At 40.2% G+C, this 16137-nt stretch overlaps 1 protein-coding gene across 1 annotated transcript in view; it reads right to left on the bottom strand.

The window, feature by feature from the left end:
- The window catches only part of SR (serine racemase), an 86228-nt gene extending 70912 nt beyond the window's left edge, over positions 1–15316 (bottom strand). Inside the window, exon 1 of the mRNA XM_089440330.1 lies at positions 15078–15316. The gene's annotated coding sequence lies outside the window, so the exon portion shown is untranslated. The remainder of the gene's footprint in view (positions 1–15077) is intronic.
- Positions 15317–16137: the final 821 nt, after the last annotated feature.

A 16137-nucleotide genomic window follows, 5' to 3' on the forward strand; every position in this document is an offset into this window, starting at 1 on the left:
AATACAGGAATGGAGCCCTTCCATCACCTTGCCATCAAAATCAAAGCTGCGTTTGTATGAAAATGCGAGGTTGAAGAAGAGTGTTGCCGCATGAATGGGTCGATGAAGCATCCTTGTCCACCGACTATCAATCACATCCCATAACATCATATGCCTATCAAGCCCAACAGAACCCTTATCTGCATAATAAGAACGAATGGCCTCCTTGGACCTATCCATGGCCTCATACAAATAAGCCATTGCAGGCTTTTCTCCATCTACCAATCTCAGAACCTTTACTATAGGTTCACTAACTGAGCATACTTCTTCTACTCCCTACCAAAACGTGTCAGAGTACATCATTTTTGCAATGGCTCTCCTATCCTATCTACTGTTGTATCTACAATCACGCCACTTATCAGAAACAAACATTTGCTTCAACTCGAACTAGCATCGAAGCAAAGACTGAAGAGTAATAAAGTTTGTGGCAAAACGTGTGATTGCAGGACACCGCAACTCCTTGTTTCTAGTGAACCTCCTCATGAGGCTAAGAACAAAAGCATGGTTATAAATAAACTTGGGGAAGCTCCTAGCCATATCAACGACCTCCTTAATGAAGGAGAGTTTCCCCATATCCTCAAGCAGCAAATCGATACAATGTGCTGCACACGAGTCCAAAACAATGTGTGATGCCTCTCCATAAGCATCTTGCCGACAGACACATAATTAGTTGCATTGTTTGTTATGACTTGCACCACATTCTGCACACCAATCTCCCGAATGAACCCATCTAACAACTCACATATCGATGTTGCATCTTTGGTATGTGTTGATGCATCCACTGATTCAATAAACATGGTACCTTTAGGACAATGTACCAAGAAATTTACAAGGGTCTTATCCTTCCTATCTGTCCAACCATCAGACATCATAGTGCATCCAGAAACTTCCCATGTTTTTTCAACTCCGCCAATCTAGAGTTGATGCCCTACTTTTCTGCTTGAAGAATTGGCCCCAAGCAACTCCTCATATGTAGCACTTTTGTACCCTAGGCCCACAACAGCAATAGCATCACACATTGGCTGCCAAAATGGATTGGTTTTGGTGATGCTGAGAGGTAAGTGGCTCCCAAAAAGACACCTCCCCATGACTCTATCTGCTTCTTGCTTCTCCTTTTTTTTAACAATTGATTTTATGGAAGGTTGTGCTCCATGTCTTGTTCGTGGAACAAAAAATGATGACTTCGCACTAGCAGTAGCAGGTGATGTTGTGGAGACCCTCCCACTACCCTCAGCCTCAAAATCAGAAGAAGATATCCCGAAAGATCTACGTACACGTTCAGCCTTGTTTCTTTCTGCCTCTTCCTTCTTTCTGTATTTTTCATCAATTGCTTCAAGAGCTTTTTGTTTAAGCTCCGGACTAGAAACTGTACAAATCCCAACATCATGTCTAGTGAGTTTAGCTAGATGGTATTTCAATCACATAACCCCTCCTATCATCTTGGTCCCACACAATTTTCATGATAGATATGTTCGATTTGTCCCACCATTAGGCTCCTTATACTCCCAAAATGGGTCCAAGGCTTTTGGCATATTTGAATTTTGTAGTGAGCTAACTCAAACTTATGGCACAAAGAAAAAAGGAAATAATAAGTAATAACCACCTCATTTTACAAAATAATTTTTTTGCTACATTATTTGCAATGTGAATTCAATGAAAAATGACAATAAGAGGGTGCATTTGAAAGTTAAAAAAAATGGAGTTTGTTGTCCAAATATGGAGAAAACCCTTGCATTGGCTCATGGGCATGAAAATCATAGCAAATGGTAAAAAAAAAACAAACAAAACAAGCAAAATGTTTGTAGGCAAAGAGGCAAGCAAGAATAACCCTAAATCTATCAAAAAAATCATTAACATAGGGGCTTTTTGGAACATACCTATTAATGGAAGAAATGAAGATTGTCTCACTATTCTTCAATCTTTGATCAACAAAAAATTCATTGTTGGTGGCGATAATGGCTATTCAACCCTTGATTCCTCCTTGACAGCAAGCACAATGCTCTCCCCTTCCTTCAACAATCAAAAAACAAAAATGAGGAAAAAAATGACTTTTGCCTTTTTTAGCTACGACACTGCGCTTTTTTACCCGCCTGGCGATATTTTGGGTAGTCACACGATATTTGCCGAAATATCACCGATATTTTCAGTGAAAGAAAATATCGCGATATTTCGTCTCCCCAAATATATCGCGATATTTGCGAAAATCGGCGATATTATATACAGTGATATACAGTATTCTTATAACAAAGCAGTCCACACTCCTATAGGAAAGTCCCCATTTGAAACCTGTTTTGGATATTTGCCATCTTCACTTTTGGATATTGCATATGGGCAGCAAGGAGGAGTGAAGGAAGACCTTACAGGAGATGCTTTGAGGGCTGAAAATTTTATAGAGAAGATCAGGCAGATCCATCTACAGGTACAAGAAACACTGCAGCAGTCGCAGGTCAAGTATAAGGCCAGGCATGATCAGCACAAAATAGAGAAATCATTCAAGATGGGAAACAGAGTATGGCTACAGTTGACCAAGGAGAGGATGCAGGGGCCTAGTAAGAAAATCAAGGCTCTAAGGTGTGGTCCCTTTGAGATACTGGAAAAGGTGGGTGATAATGCCTATCAACTCAGTTTACCACCATATATGCGCATTTACTCAGTTGTAAATGTAGAGAATTTGAAACTCTATGAGCCTTCCATGCTAGATCAGGAACAGGAACAGGTCCTACCTTCTGTGGAGGATATGGCACCAGATGCTCAGGAAAAGTTGACAAAAGATACAGTGTTGCAAAATAGGTCTAGAACTACAAGACAAAGGCAACAAGACCTTTGGCAGATTGGGTTGAAGGGGCAACTTCTAGGCAAAGCTAAATGGTACACCAGAGAGGTGGAGGAAAAATTTCCTTACCTCATTCAGTAAAAGATTTTGGGGACCAAAAGCCTCCCAAAATGGGGGGGTGTGATCCGAATTGGATCATTATATTGTTTGTCATCCATCTCGATGCATTTGGAGTGGAAAAAATGGAGCAATCAACTCATGGGACAATTCTTACTGGCGGGACCCAGTTTGGCAAAACGGGATCTGAAACCTTTCGGGAGCGTTTTGAGGCCTCAAACAAGGTTTTTTGGGGGCAAAACTTTGCCGCCTAAGCGCAGCACCTTTTTATGTTATTCTACACACATAGAGCTTTCCAATGGCCCAAGAATCGCATCAATCGGAGTTCGTATGCAAAAGTTATGCCACTCATAATTTGGCCTTCTTGTTTTCACACCTATAGTTTGGGAGGATGTCGCGTCAGCCGGATCCCCCATTATTCATGGAAAAGGCGCTAGCCACATGTTTGTGTTAATTTTAGGTATGTTCTATGCTTAGAGCAATTTATTTCAATTTTCACAGTTAGCTCCATATTTTTTCCGGATTAGCAATCACATCAGCATTAAAGTAAACTGCAAATAGAACATAAACATAAATCGCAGAAGACAAGCCAAGACAAGAGGACACAAGATGTGGCGCTAGCCAGGGACAAACCCCAATGTGGGGAAACCCTTGATCAATTCTTCTTATATGTTCTTCAATAGTTCAACACAGAGAGAGAGAGAGATAATACGTTTACAACAGAAGTCAACACTTTGACTTATCTAGATAAGAGCATAGATCATCTCTAAGAAGATGATACATGAGATCAGTTGAAGACATGCTGCTTCAACTAATTCTCCAAGGTGACTCCTTCACCTATCGTTGTGCTGCATTTCGTCATCATGTTGCACCTCACCGCGCTGCACCATGCTGCACCCATCATCCCTATGTTGCATCTCATCAAGCTTCATTAATCATCACTGTACACATCACTGTATTGCATTATGTGCCATTGCTGCACCATGTTGCCATCCTGACCTATGTGTTGGCTGCACTTTGCTTGCTTGTTGTCCCTTACTTGCTTGTTGTCCTTAGCATGCTTGTTGTTGCATGTTAGTTGCCCCTTGCATGCTAGCTGTAACATTGCATGCTTGGTGTATTTGTTGCTAAGTACCATACAACTGTCCCAATGTTAGTTAGTTGTCCCTTGCATGCTGCTCTCCTTCGAAGACAGATGCTCTGGCTGTTTCGGCAGTTCCCGGCAATTCTGGCAATTCCCTCTGTTCCCTGCAGTTCCAGCATTTCCGGTTGTTTCCGGTTGTTCCCGGCAGTTCCGGCAGTCCCAACAGTTCCGGCATTTCCGGCTTTTCCGACAATTCCGGCAGTTCCCGACAGTTCCGGCAGTTCCCGACAATTCCTGGCAGTTCCGGCTTTTTCGGCTTTTCCAGCATTTCTGGCAGTTCCGTCTTATCCGGCAGTTCAGTTTTTCTGGCTTTTCCGGCTTTTCTGGTAGTTCCGGCATTTCCGGCTTTTCCGGCTTTTCCGGCAGTTCCGGCTTTCTGCCCTCTAGATCAGGGCAACGTTATTCCTTAGGATCTCTCCTCCTCCTAAAACCCAAAGACAAGTAGAGAGAGGAAGAGATCCCAAGTGTGTTGAAATGACTTGAAGACCACCTCTATTTATACTAAAACGTTGAGCACAAGTGGGGTTTATTTGGTTGCTGGCCGACCTTGACGAATTGTCCCATAACACAAATAAATTCATATCTCCATGAATGCTTATCGAAATCAGATGATCTTTAGATCAATCCTACACCTCTCGATAAGAGGGATCCAAGAAAAATATCAGCTTCCATTAATAAGATGACCCACATGGAGTTTGGCCCTAGTTGCCAATTTTAACACTCCCTCTCAACTAGGGAGAACTCCATCCGCTCATCCATATGTCCGACTGTACTATCTCAGTCATCAGTGCCCTGCACTACTCTGCTCTACTTTGCTCTGCTCTGTTGAACCATGAAGAAGAAGAATTGATCGAGAATGTCTCATACCATTCTCTATTGACTCGAAGTCAGTTTCATCTAAAGAGAGTGTGTCACATCACTCTTACTAACCCGAAGTTAGTTTTATTGATCCCAGATCAATATCAAAAGAGAGTGTCTCACACCACTCATACTGAGCCCATATCAGTTTCATTGATCCCAGATCAATGTTACAAGAGAGTGTCTCAAACCACTCATACTGATCCCAGATCAGTTTCATTGATCCCAGATCAATGTCACAAGAGAGTGTCTCAAACCACTCATACTGATCCCAGATCAATGGAGGTCATCCTAGCATAGGGAGTATGGTAGATACAGCGATGCGTCCATCGATAGTACTACTATGGTCCCTATCCTCATTTCCCTGCTCATTGATCAAATGAGAGGTACTTCCCATGATTCCAGACTGCATGGGTAGGATGCCTCAACAGGAGAACTAATCATCTTGTCCACAGGAGAATGAATCATCCTGTCAATGGATGCCACAGAGAACTAATCATCCTGGCCCACAGGAGAACTAATCATCCTGTTCCACAATCGCCACGGAGAACAAATCATCCTGGCCCACAGGAGAACTAATCATCCTGTTCCACAGTTGCCACGGGAGAACTAATCATCCTGGCCCACATGAGAACTAATCATCCTGTTCCACAGTTGCCATGGGAGAACTAATCATCCTGTTCATAGCGCACCACCAGGGGAGGGTGAGTCGCCCTGTGGTCATATGTTGCTCCAGTAAGTACCCCAAGCCCCCCAGAGCTCCCAGAGCTCAATGCATGCAACATGCAGGACCCTTATAAGAAGGTCTCCCAACGACTCCAAGTCGTTCGGGAAAGTCACAGATTTGACCTTTCCCTGGGGCTTTGACAAAATGTTTGTAACCTGTACATCAGTCTCAATGCGATGGAGCCTCCTCGCTCATTGACTTACCATATCGCAGATAAGGCAGTATCTGATGTCTATCTGCTGGAGCAATCATCGAATACGGGATTCCTCAATAATCGAATCCCCCCTTTCGTTGTCACAGAGAATCACAGTGGTATTCATCATGTGTACAAACAACTCACTTAAGAGCTTCTGCAGCCATGCAGCTTCACACGAGATCATACTCGTAGCTATGTATTCAGTCTCGGCGGTGCTTATAGCAACCGACTTTTGCTTCCTGCTCATCAATGATATTGAAGCAGAATCTGAAGAGAACCAGCACTGAGAAGTGCTTTAGTGATCCTCCACACTGCCTGCCCAGTGAACATTCGAATAATCATGCAGTTTCATATTTCCGGCAGTGTATCTCAATCCATGAGAGATTGTGCCCCAAAGATATCTCAGAAGATTCTTGGCACCAATCCAGTGAGGCTCAACCAAATATGAGCTCACCATGCTAACTGCAAAACATATGTCCGGGCGGAAGTTCACCAAGAACATCAAAAATGAGTTTATGAAACTCAGAGGCATCTCCCAAATCTGGTCTGACATCACTACCATATAACTTCTGAAAGTTAAGATCCTCGAGGTAGTCACAGGCTTGCAGCTTATCATTCCACATCTGAAATCCAACTCCCTCTTACTTCTGCAAATGAGAGGGTCTGCACCTCTCAGAAATAGGTCGTCCTCATAAGGTGCTGGTATGAGAGGTCTATCATCCACAACCTTCGAGTAATGGTTTGGATCAGTTTCACTCCTAGTGAATCTCAGCTTCATCAAACAGCGATCAATCCTCTCATACTATGCCCGGGTGTTTTGCTTCAAGCCATAGAGGGCTTTCTTCCACCTTTATACATGAGATTCCCGATCATGAATCTCAAACTCCTCGGGTTGTTCCAAACCTGTGGACTTGCTTGCATGAGGGGAATGGTCCCCTTATAATATTTTCCTTCGGTACATCTCAGACATGTACTTTCATGCTCTTTTTGAATTCAGGCATCCCTATCACCATCTGACTCACAGACCTCCGTTGTTATGTGTCAATGGACATGGTCCCCAGTGGACTTCCTGCAACTTGATACAACCCTAAACTCAAAAACATCTTTGAAAATTCTATTTTCAAACACGTACCTTTCCATCGATGAGCGTCACCCTGTAACCTTTGACTTCCATTTCCGAGATGGACACGAGGTTCTTCTTGCGATCAGGTACATAAAAGAGATTTTGTAAATGAATCGAGTTACCCTTATTCAATTGAGAGTTAACATTCCCTACACCCTTTCCGGGATAGGTGGCATCGGCTCCAAGTATAATCCCACGATTGTTTCCATCTCTACCAAATTAGAGAGTGCACCCATCTATCTGATGAAGTGCCTTGAAGCACTACAATCTATAAGCCAGATTCCCAAAGAATCTGAAGGAGAGGGCCAATACAAGATAATGCTTCTTTATCTTATCAAAAACAACATTTGATTCTTCATACCTGGGGTTCCTTGCTTTCTATGAAGAGTCGGCCATTTCCTTGATGACCTGCATTACCTGTCATGTCCCTGGAATGATTGTTATCATCATCAAGTGATGTGTCCCTGCCATTCGGACACTCCTTCGCATAATGGCCGAACTAGTTATCTGCCTTTCCTTCCACCCTGAGATCCGATCTTCCAATGAAATGATCTTTAGGTAGAATATATTCAGTTGCGCCATTCTGATAATATTCTCTGTTTCGACTTCACCCTTGGTGAATTTGAAGAGGGATCAGGAATCCACTGATCCTTTTGTCGTTTCCCAACTGTCTTCGATGATTGCTCTTTCACTCTTGCTTAGGCATTGTCTTCACCTCAGCGCTAATCCCATGTTAATTTTAGGTATGTTCTATGCTTAGAGCAATTTATTTCAATTTTCACAGTTAGCTCCATATTTTTTCCGGATTAGCAATCACATCAACATTAAAGTAAACTGCAGATAGAACATAAACTTAAATCGCAGAAGACAAGCCAAGACAAGAGGACACAAGATGTGGCGCTAGCCAGGGACAAACCCCAATGTGGGAAAACCCTTGATCAATTTTCTTATAAGTTCTTCAATAGTTCAGCACAGAGAGAGAGAGAGATAGTACGTTTACAACAGAAGTCAACACTTTGACTTATCTAGATAAAAGCATAGATCATCTCTAAGAAGATGATACATGAGATCAGTTGAAGACATGCTGCTTCAACTAATTCTCCAAGGTGACTCCTTCACCTATCGTTGTGCTGCATTTCGTCATCATGCTGCACCTCACTGCGCTGCACCATGCTGCACCCATCATCACTATGCTGCATCTCATCACACTTCATTAATCATGACTGTACACATCACTGTACTGCATTATGTGCCATTGCTGCACCATGTTGCCATCCTGACCTATGTGTTGGCTGCACCTTGCTTGCTTATTGTCCCTTGCTTGCTTGTTGTCCCTAGCATGCTTGTTGTTCTTAGCATGCTTGTTGTTGCATGTTAGTTGTCCCTTTCATGCTAGCTGTAACATTGCATGCTTGGTGTATTTGCTGCTAAGTACCATACAATTGTCTCAATGTTAGTTAGTTGTCCCTTGCATGCTGCTCTCCTTCGGAGACAAATGCTCCGGCTGTTTCGGCAGTTCCCGACAATTCTGGCAATTCCGACTGTTCTCCGACAGTTCCGGCAATTCCAGCTGTTCCCGGCAGTCCCGGATTTTCCGACAGTTCCAGCAGTTCTGGCAGTTCCGACTTTTCTGGCAGTTCCCGACAATTTCGGCAGTTCCGTCTTTTCTGGCAGTTCCGTCTTTTCCGGCAATTTCTTCGTCTTTTCCGGCTTTTCCGTCTTTTCTAGCTTTTCCGGCTTTTCCGGCAGTTCCTGTTTTCTGCCCTCTAGATCAGGGCAATGTTATTCCTTATGATCTTTCCTCCTGCTAAAACACCAAAGACAAGTAGAGAGAGGAAGAGATCCCAAGTGTGTTGAGATGACTTGAAAACCACCTCTATTTATACTAAAACATTGAGCACAAGTGGGGTTTATTTGGTTGTTGGCCGACTTTGACGAATTGTCCCACAACACAAATAAATTCATATCTCCGTGAATACTTATCGGAATCAGATGATCTTTAGATCAATCCTACACCTCTCGATGACAGAGATCCAAGAAATATATCAGCTTCCATTAATAAGATGACCCACATGGAATTTGGCCCTAGTTGCTAATTTTAACAGTTTGTGATGCAAAAGACTCTAGAAGAGTCTATTTGTAACTCTAGTTAAGAGTTGATGTAGTCAAACTTAACCACTAGTAGGCTATCGGGCTGTGTTATAACTGGGCCACTAGAAGGAAGAGGCATTCCATTCTTTCGAGAGCATTTTGTTCCATAGTTGAGCAAAGATAGCCAGGAGAGATATGAGATAGAGCACACAGAGAGGATTTGTGCACTGTAGCAGCCCACGGGCCACAGACATTACTTCTTTGTATCTGCAGCCATATTTCCAGACAGAGAAAGAGAGCGAAGTGGCCTCATCTTCCAGCTGGGTTTTCTCTCGAAAGGGTTTCCCAGAGAGCATATCTTGTGTATTGTGTGTGTGTGAGTGAGCTTATTTTGTCGTTCTCTACTTTTCTACTTGATTTACTTTTATATGCATGCACTAATTACAGTTAATTTTCAGATCTAAAAATCAAATAAAACTGTAATAGTGTAGAATCTCATATTTTTAATATAATATTATCATGACGAACTGTCCAGTGGAATATCCACAGCAGTTTACGGATCAGCCATAGCTCGCACAAACGCTATCATGCACTAAGGCCTCATGTTTTGTAGTATCAACAAGGAGCCTATAAAGGCCTCCATCACACTCTCCTTTCTATGAAAACCTAAGGAGGTTCTCAACTGCAATCTTTTATGGATCATTATTGATAATTAATTCAACTATACATTTCATATCTATTATAGTCTCGAATGAAATGGGATTCTTAGTTAATCCAGGTACAAAATGAACTTCATGCAAATCGAGAACATCACCTAAGGCATACTAAAGGAGATGGTGCCAATTCTTGTCACTAGATATGTAGCATCATCACCCACTCCACTTTTATTCACATATCTTATTCTTGAAACATGCTGAGAAAAATTTTGTGAATGTCATATTTCATGACAATCCACTATCAACATACCAACCAACACCAAAAATGGTATTCCTAGAAATTCATGAAACCATGGAGAAACTAGTTTCAAGATTGAATGCCGACTCATTCACTCTAACTGAGGTATCTCCACTCCTTGCAAATCGCTTTTGTTGCTGCGTACCCCTTTTCTCTTCTCGGAATGTTGATAAGCAAAGGTTCCTTTCATGTGACATTTGTAACACATCACATGACTCCAATCCTTAGTACCATGATCTGAAGAAGGTGTCTCCTCCTCCTTACCTTCAAAGGTCCTTTTTTCTTTCCACCTGTCCTCACCTTCTTGATATCTACAAGGTCTTGGTCCTCTTCTCTTTGGGCTGACATTGTTTCCTGTCTTGTTTCTTCTCGGAGAAAGATGTCCCAAATTTTCTCATTGGTTGGAAGGTTTCTTGAGCAACTACACCCTGAACAAAGGTTTCTAAAACAAGAGAGAATTAGTGCAATAGGCTCTAATGCCTCATCTTTGATCTCCATCCAAATAGCAAAGAGTTGATCTTTGTGTGAGATGATCCACATAAGATAACTCACCGTGGTGTCTGAATTACTCATGTGTGTTTGGATGAATCATGAAATTGTTCTTTAAGGGCATCTTCCTATAAATATTGACACTGATACAGATTGCTCAATGCATTGGACATTTCTTTTAATGATTTCCCTGTGATGTGAGGAATCAGATGGTCCTTCACGGACTACAAAAGCATCATCTTTGCTCATCTTTGCCTTAGCAATCCTCTTCTCATACATAGATAATTGTTGAGGATTGGTGGGAACTGTAACTTTACCCTGGACTATGCCCCAAAAAATAATCTCGTCCATATGCATTTGCAAGATGCAATTCCAAGGGGTGAAACTGGAGACTCCTTCTAATTGGTCAAACTCTCTAAAGACATGGCATTCCAAATTTTATCAATCCTGCAATCCTCTAGATCACAACTCAAACAAAAAACAGTTTAGTGAGAATCAACAACCTTTCACAAGTTCTTTCGCCCTTCACAATGATAAAAAGTAATCCAACCTTTCACATGTTCTTGTGTCCTTCACAAGCATGGATTGCTCCAATCACTAGAGCTTGTTGGCCATTAAACGAACTGAAATCCGCCATTTTCAACTCCCTATCATAGGTAGTTTCCTGCCCCATTCATTGGGCAGAAGAATTACAGCAATGCAGTGCTGATACAATGTTAATTTTCTAATTCATGACAGCAGATCTGCACTCGAAGATTATACCCTACAGCTGAAACTGAAAATGTTAAAGAACATAGCCAAAAGGGTGAGCTCAATTGGTCTAGATCCAGACATGAAGTTCTTTGATATTATTGCTAGTTGTTGCTGATCACGGGTTCAACTCTCTTTGAATCCCTTGGGGCGAGGCCCTGTAATCAGGACTGACAATTTACCCGGTTTACCATCCATGAAATGTGGGGAAGTACTCTGGGGTTTCCCATGCTGATCATATATATATATATATATATATGATCAGGACCAACAATTTACCCAGTTTACAATCCATAAAATGTGGGGAAGTACTACGGGGTTTTCCGTGCTTTCATTCCAAGTATATATATATATATATATAATAACTCCAAACAAAAACTTCATACTTTTTAAGACAAAAAGCATAGAGTATAGATCAAGAGTATCAACAATGCACATCATAATTTCAGATCAATCCAGCAAGTAATGGAGAATAGAAGTGAGAATTACTGAATTTGCAAATCAAAACCAGAGAGCTAGCAATCGCCCTCAGCAATCACACAGCTTCTCATTAACACCAAAAGAATATTTATTTCCTAATGCACCCTCTATCATTTTTTATAAAATAAGAGAGGAGTCCGTGCATGCGAAAAGTCTGAAAAAGATGAGTGAACTCCTCAAATAACACACCCCACATGTACCAAGAATAGGTAGAACACATGTCAGCACACACCAAGCACACTTCTCCATGTGGTGGCCACAGTCCACATGCCAAACACACTATTCTATGTAACTCTTAAAATAATGAGTCACATATGTGCCAGGAATAGGTAGATACATGTGTTTACATGTCAAGCACACTCCATGTGGCGGCTACATGCCAAGCACTCTCATTATTTAAATGCAAACAACTCACCGGTGACTAATCACTAGTCAACCAATCATCTCTAGTCTAAAGATAGAACTGCTAAAAAAGAAAATCCCTTAAAATAGGAAATGGCAAAGACTAATGAATAATGGAGAATAGGTAGGGAGAAATAGAAAATACTAACATCCCCACCCTAGTTTTCTTGGTTTTTCCCGAAAAATGGGTGGCAACTCTACTTCCCTTCCAAGCACTCAAGCTTGGGCCTTCCTCCTTGTGGTATTGTGGAACCTCACTCTAACTTTCATACTACAAATTCAGTGCTCTTTCCCGAGATATTGAAAAACCGTCAAATTGAAATTTTCAAAGTTTTTGTGCTAGCATTTTTTCATAGTGTATTTCGATAAGTTTGAAGATATGAAACAAGTTCTAGAGAGAAGATCCTAGCTTTTAGGAAGACTCTATATCTTCATGAAACCTTGGTTCCCTGAATTTAACCCAACTGCTATCCCTATCTCCTTTACTCCTTTTGGGATGAGATTTCTAAATCTGCCGATCCACCTCTAGTTGAAGGAGGTTCTGGAAAAGAAACAAATTCTTTAGGCAGATTTAATCGTTTGGAAGTTCGATCGCCTCTGCCGGAATGTGCATTGAACTATATTTAAACAAGGGGTTTTCAGACATAGTTATAAATTATAATGGATTTTAATGTCTCTCCACAGAGACAGCTACTAGATTACAATGATATTATTATTACCTCTAATTGCAGGATCTGCCATGACTTGAGCCATTAAGGGGCAAATTGCTCCAAAAGGATTCCCTAGACAGAAATTGAAACGGAAATTACTTTCAATCCTCAGAATGTGGATCAAGAAAGTTTTCAGAAAATCAAAATGAAAAATAAAAGGACTAATGGGCTAAAAAACTAGAGCATAATAGAAAAGGAGATTGTCACAAAAGGGATAATTCCCCTTGACGAGTTTTATAAATCTGGTTTAGAAGAATCAGAGAAAGATTCTCAAAAGAAGGCAACATTTTTATACTGCTGAAGGAGAGGCTAATCTGAAGAATTCAACTCCAGTAGAATTTTTAAGGCGTAATTTTCAGAAATTTCCTTCGGACATCAAAAGCCAACTTCACATCAATGAAGGGAAATTAGAAGATCTCAAAGAACATCTCTGAGAAGACATAGTAACGAAGTAACTACCAAAAGCATAGAGAAACAAATCCTGATGAGGATTGTTTTTAAAATAGCCCTTATGTTTCTCTGCATTCCAACTACACATATAGGTGGGGTGGTTAGATTGGTTTTTCCTAGTTATGTAATATTTCTACCAAAAAAATAAAAATAGATGACATTATAAACCATGAAATACCTGAATAGAAAAAAGTACCATCCGTGTGTGTAATAAAAGTGGGCGTAGTGTGGCAGCTCCTAAATCTAGGGTAACAGCATAGAGAAACATTGTGGTCATTCATTGAACGTTAAACATTGCAAGTTCTGTTGAGAGAAGAATTGGACCATAGAATTGAAGAAACTCTTGAAAGAATCTTTAAATTTTGGGGGATCTTCAGAACTACTTTTAAACAAGTTGTAGAAAGCCATTAACGAACAAAGAATAGCCAGGTTTCACATTAAGGAGATCAATGCATGTTCCTAGAGGTTTGATCTCATCTAATAAGTGTGAAAAGATCAACGAAGACAAGTTAAAAATATGGTAGGAATTGTTTAAGGTACTATACTACTAGACTCGCACGAGATTGAAGGCAAGAACTGAGTAATATGGAAACCCACAATTAGAAATGTTTTTGTGGTGAGAAAACTTTAGAGCGTTGTAGATGGGAAAAAGACCAAGGCCAAATAATGTGGATGAAAAAGAAGCTTATGATGACAGAGATAAGGAAGCTCTTGCAATTATTGGTATGGCAATCTTAGATGACATTAACTACATGCACAAGTAGCCCAAAGGGTTAGTTCATCTTGTTATTGCCAATGTTCTCGCGCATTTGGGTGTTTCCATGCTAGTAAATACCCAATTCAAGTCCTCCTCGGTGGGCATATAGTCTAAGCCTATGAGTTTATTAGGGATGCCATCGACGAATGTGGAAAAGCATCCTTTCCCAGTAAGATTTTCCTAAAAAAACAATGCACAAAGAAAATGCAAATTGCTCTCAAACAGCTTGAGATACATTGGAAAACTTTGAATAACGTCTGATGAAACGAAGGCTTTCTAGTTGAAAAACCAATTATATAGATTAAGGATGGTATAAAGTAATTTAAAAGCAAATTATCTCAGGGAACTGAAGAATATAAGACATCAACTTTTTTTATCAATGAAAAGATAGAACATAGTTATCTTGTCCCTTGAAATTTGATGGGCTAGGAGGGCTACTCTTGTAGGAGGAACAAAGGAATAAAGGGCAGTTCTAACTTCTAAGTATGCCTTTGCAACAACGAATAAAGGCAAAGGAAGTTAAAGTTTTGCCCAACAAAACGATAAGAAAGGAAGACAAAGACAAGGCAACTTCAAGCAAGAAAATTTGCAAAGAAAGATAACTTCAACCGAGGCAACAAAGCCAAGTGTTATTATTGTGGAAAACGTTTTCATAATGAGCAGGATTTTCAAGAAAAAGTGTTTTTTTTCCTTCCCAAAGCAGCGAGGTCATCAAGGTTGTGTTAACGCGGTAACCCAAGTTCAAAGCTCCCAAATAGGTGTAAAATCGTGTAATCAGAACCGACCGAACCAGTTCATCCCTTGATTCCTTCATTCAATTCATTGGTTATATTATGAGTTACATATCCGCTACGATAAACAAATTGTGTTCACAATGCTTCCTCATGCGCCTTGTGTAATTGAGATCGTCTCGTTACAAAGATTGCCCAACTGGCACACGCCCAAAAGCAGGGTTTGGCAGCATGAAATACAGAATAACAAAAGAAAAATAGAACATAGATGGGTTTGGAAAAATACTTTTCACGTCGACCTGCGTTGTTCCTGCAATCTCAACTGTTGACTGAAACAAGTATGAATGATCGGATTAATCTCAAAGAAACCAGAGAACAGTGAACACCAAACGCATGCTCCATGCTTTTCAGAGATCAAGGCCACGTCGATAATTTTTTAATTTTTGCAAAATTTGAGTGATTGGATTATGTGCCTTTCACATAGGGACTAGAGGGCTAAAGCTATTTGCCTGCCATGTCAGGGAGCATTTATTTTTCTATGGTCTATGAAATAGGAGTTTCCTTCAGATAGGACAAACGTTTAAAAATATGTGATTGGGTGTCAGCCCTCTCTTAAAGAAAAAAGGACAAAAGAGGTGACTATCTTACAAAGTGGCATATGCCTCTAGGATATATAAATCGATAAATTTTTACTTTTTTATATTTTCAAGAATTAAATTATATATAAATCGATAAAAAAAAAATTTAATATTTTTCAGAACTTAAATTATATATAAATTGATATTTTTTATTTTTTTTTATCTTCAAGAAATTAAATTATTAAACAAGAGTGGTAGCTTTCTTTTTTAAGACAATATTCTTGAAGAAGTAAATTATCATTATTATTATCCAATTTTAAAGCGAGACACCAAATTAAATGAGTACAAGTACCTTGGGATTGATTTCAACAACAAACTTAATTGGGAGGACTGCATAAAGAAGAGAATTTTAGGAAGGTGGAAAGCATTATATGCTCTTCAAAATAGAGGTAGAGAGGCTGAGTTATGGGATTGGAAAACCATTAAAGTACTTTTTGGACTCTCAGTTTGTCCACTAATGTTATATGGATGTGAATTGTGAGTTAGCAGCACCCCGTTTCAAAATGGAAACAAATTGAGAAAATCCAAAAACGTTTGATTATGATCAAAGTTCGGTATCTTATGAAATAATGTTAAAGTGAACAGAAGCAACTCTCATTGAAGCAATTGCTATGGTGTGGCTCATAAGATATCTAAAAAGAATTGAGCAAATGGGAGTAGGTAGACGACCTAATGTTATCTTCAATGAAGGCATGAGTGAAAGAAAGA

This window comes from Pinus tabuliformis, chromosome 9 (assembly GCF_031772625.1).
Source record: "Pinus tabuliformis cultivar Carrire ecotype Pingquan chromosome 9, CPIR1, whole genome shotgun sequence".
In the NCBI taxonomy this organism is placed as follows: domain Eukaryota; kingdom Viridiplantae; phylum Streptophyta; class Pinopsida; order Pinales; family Pinaceae; genus Pinus; species Pinus tabuliformis.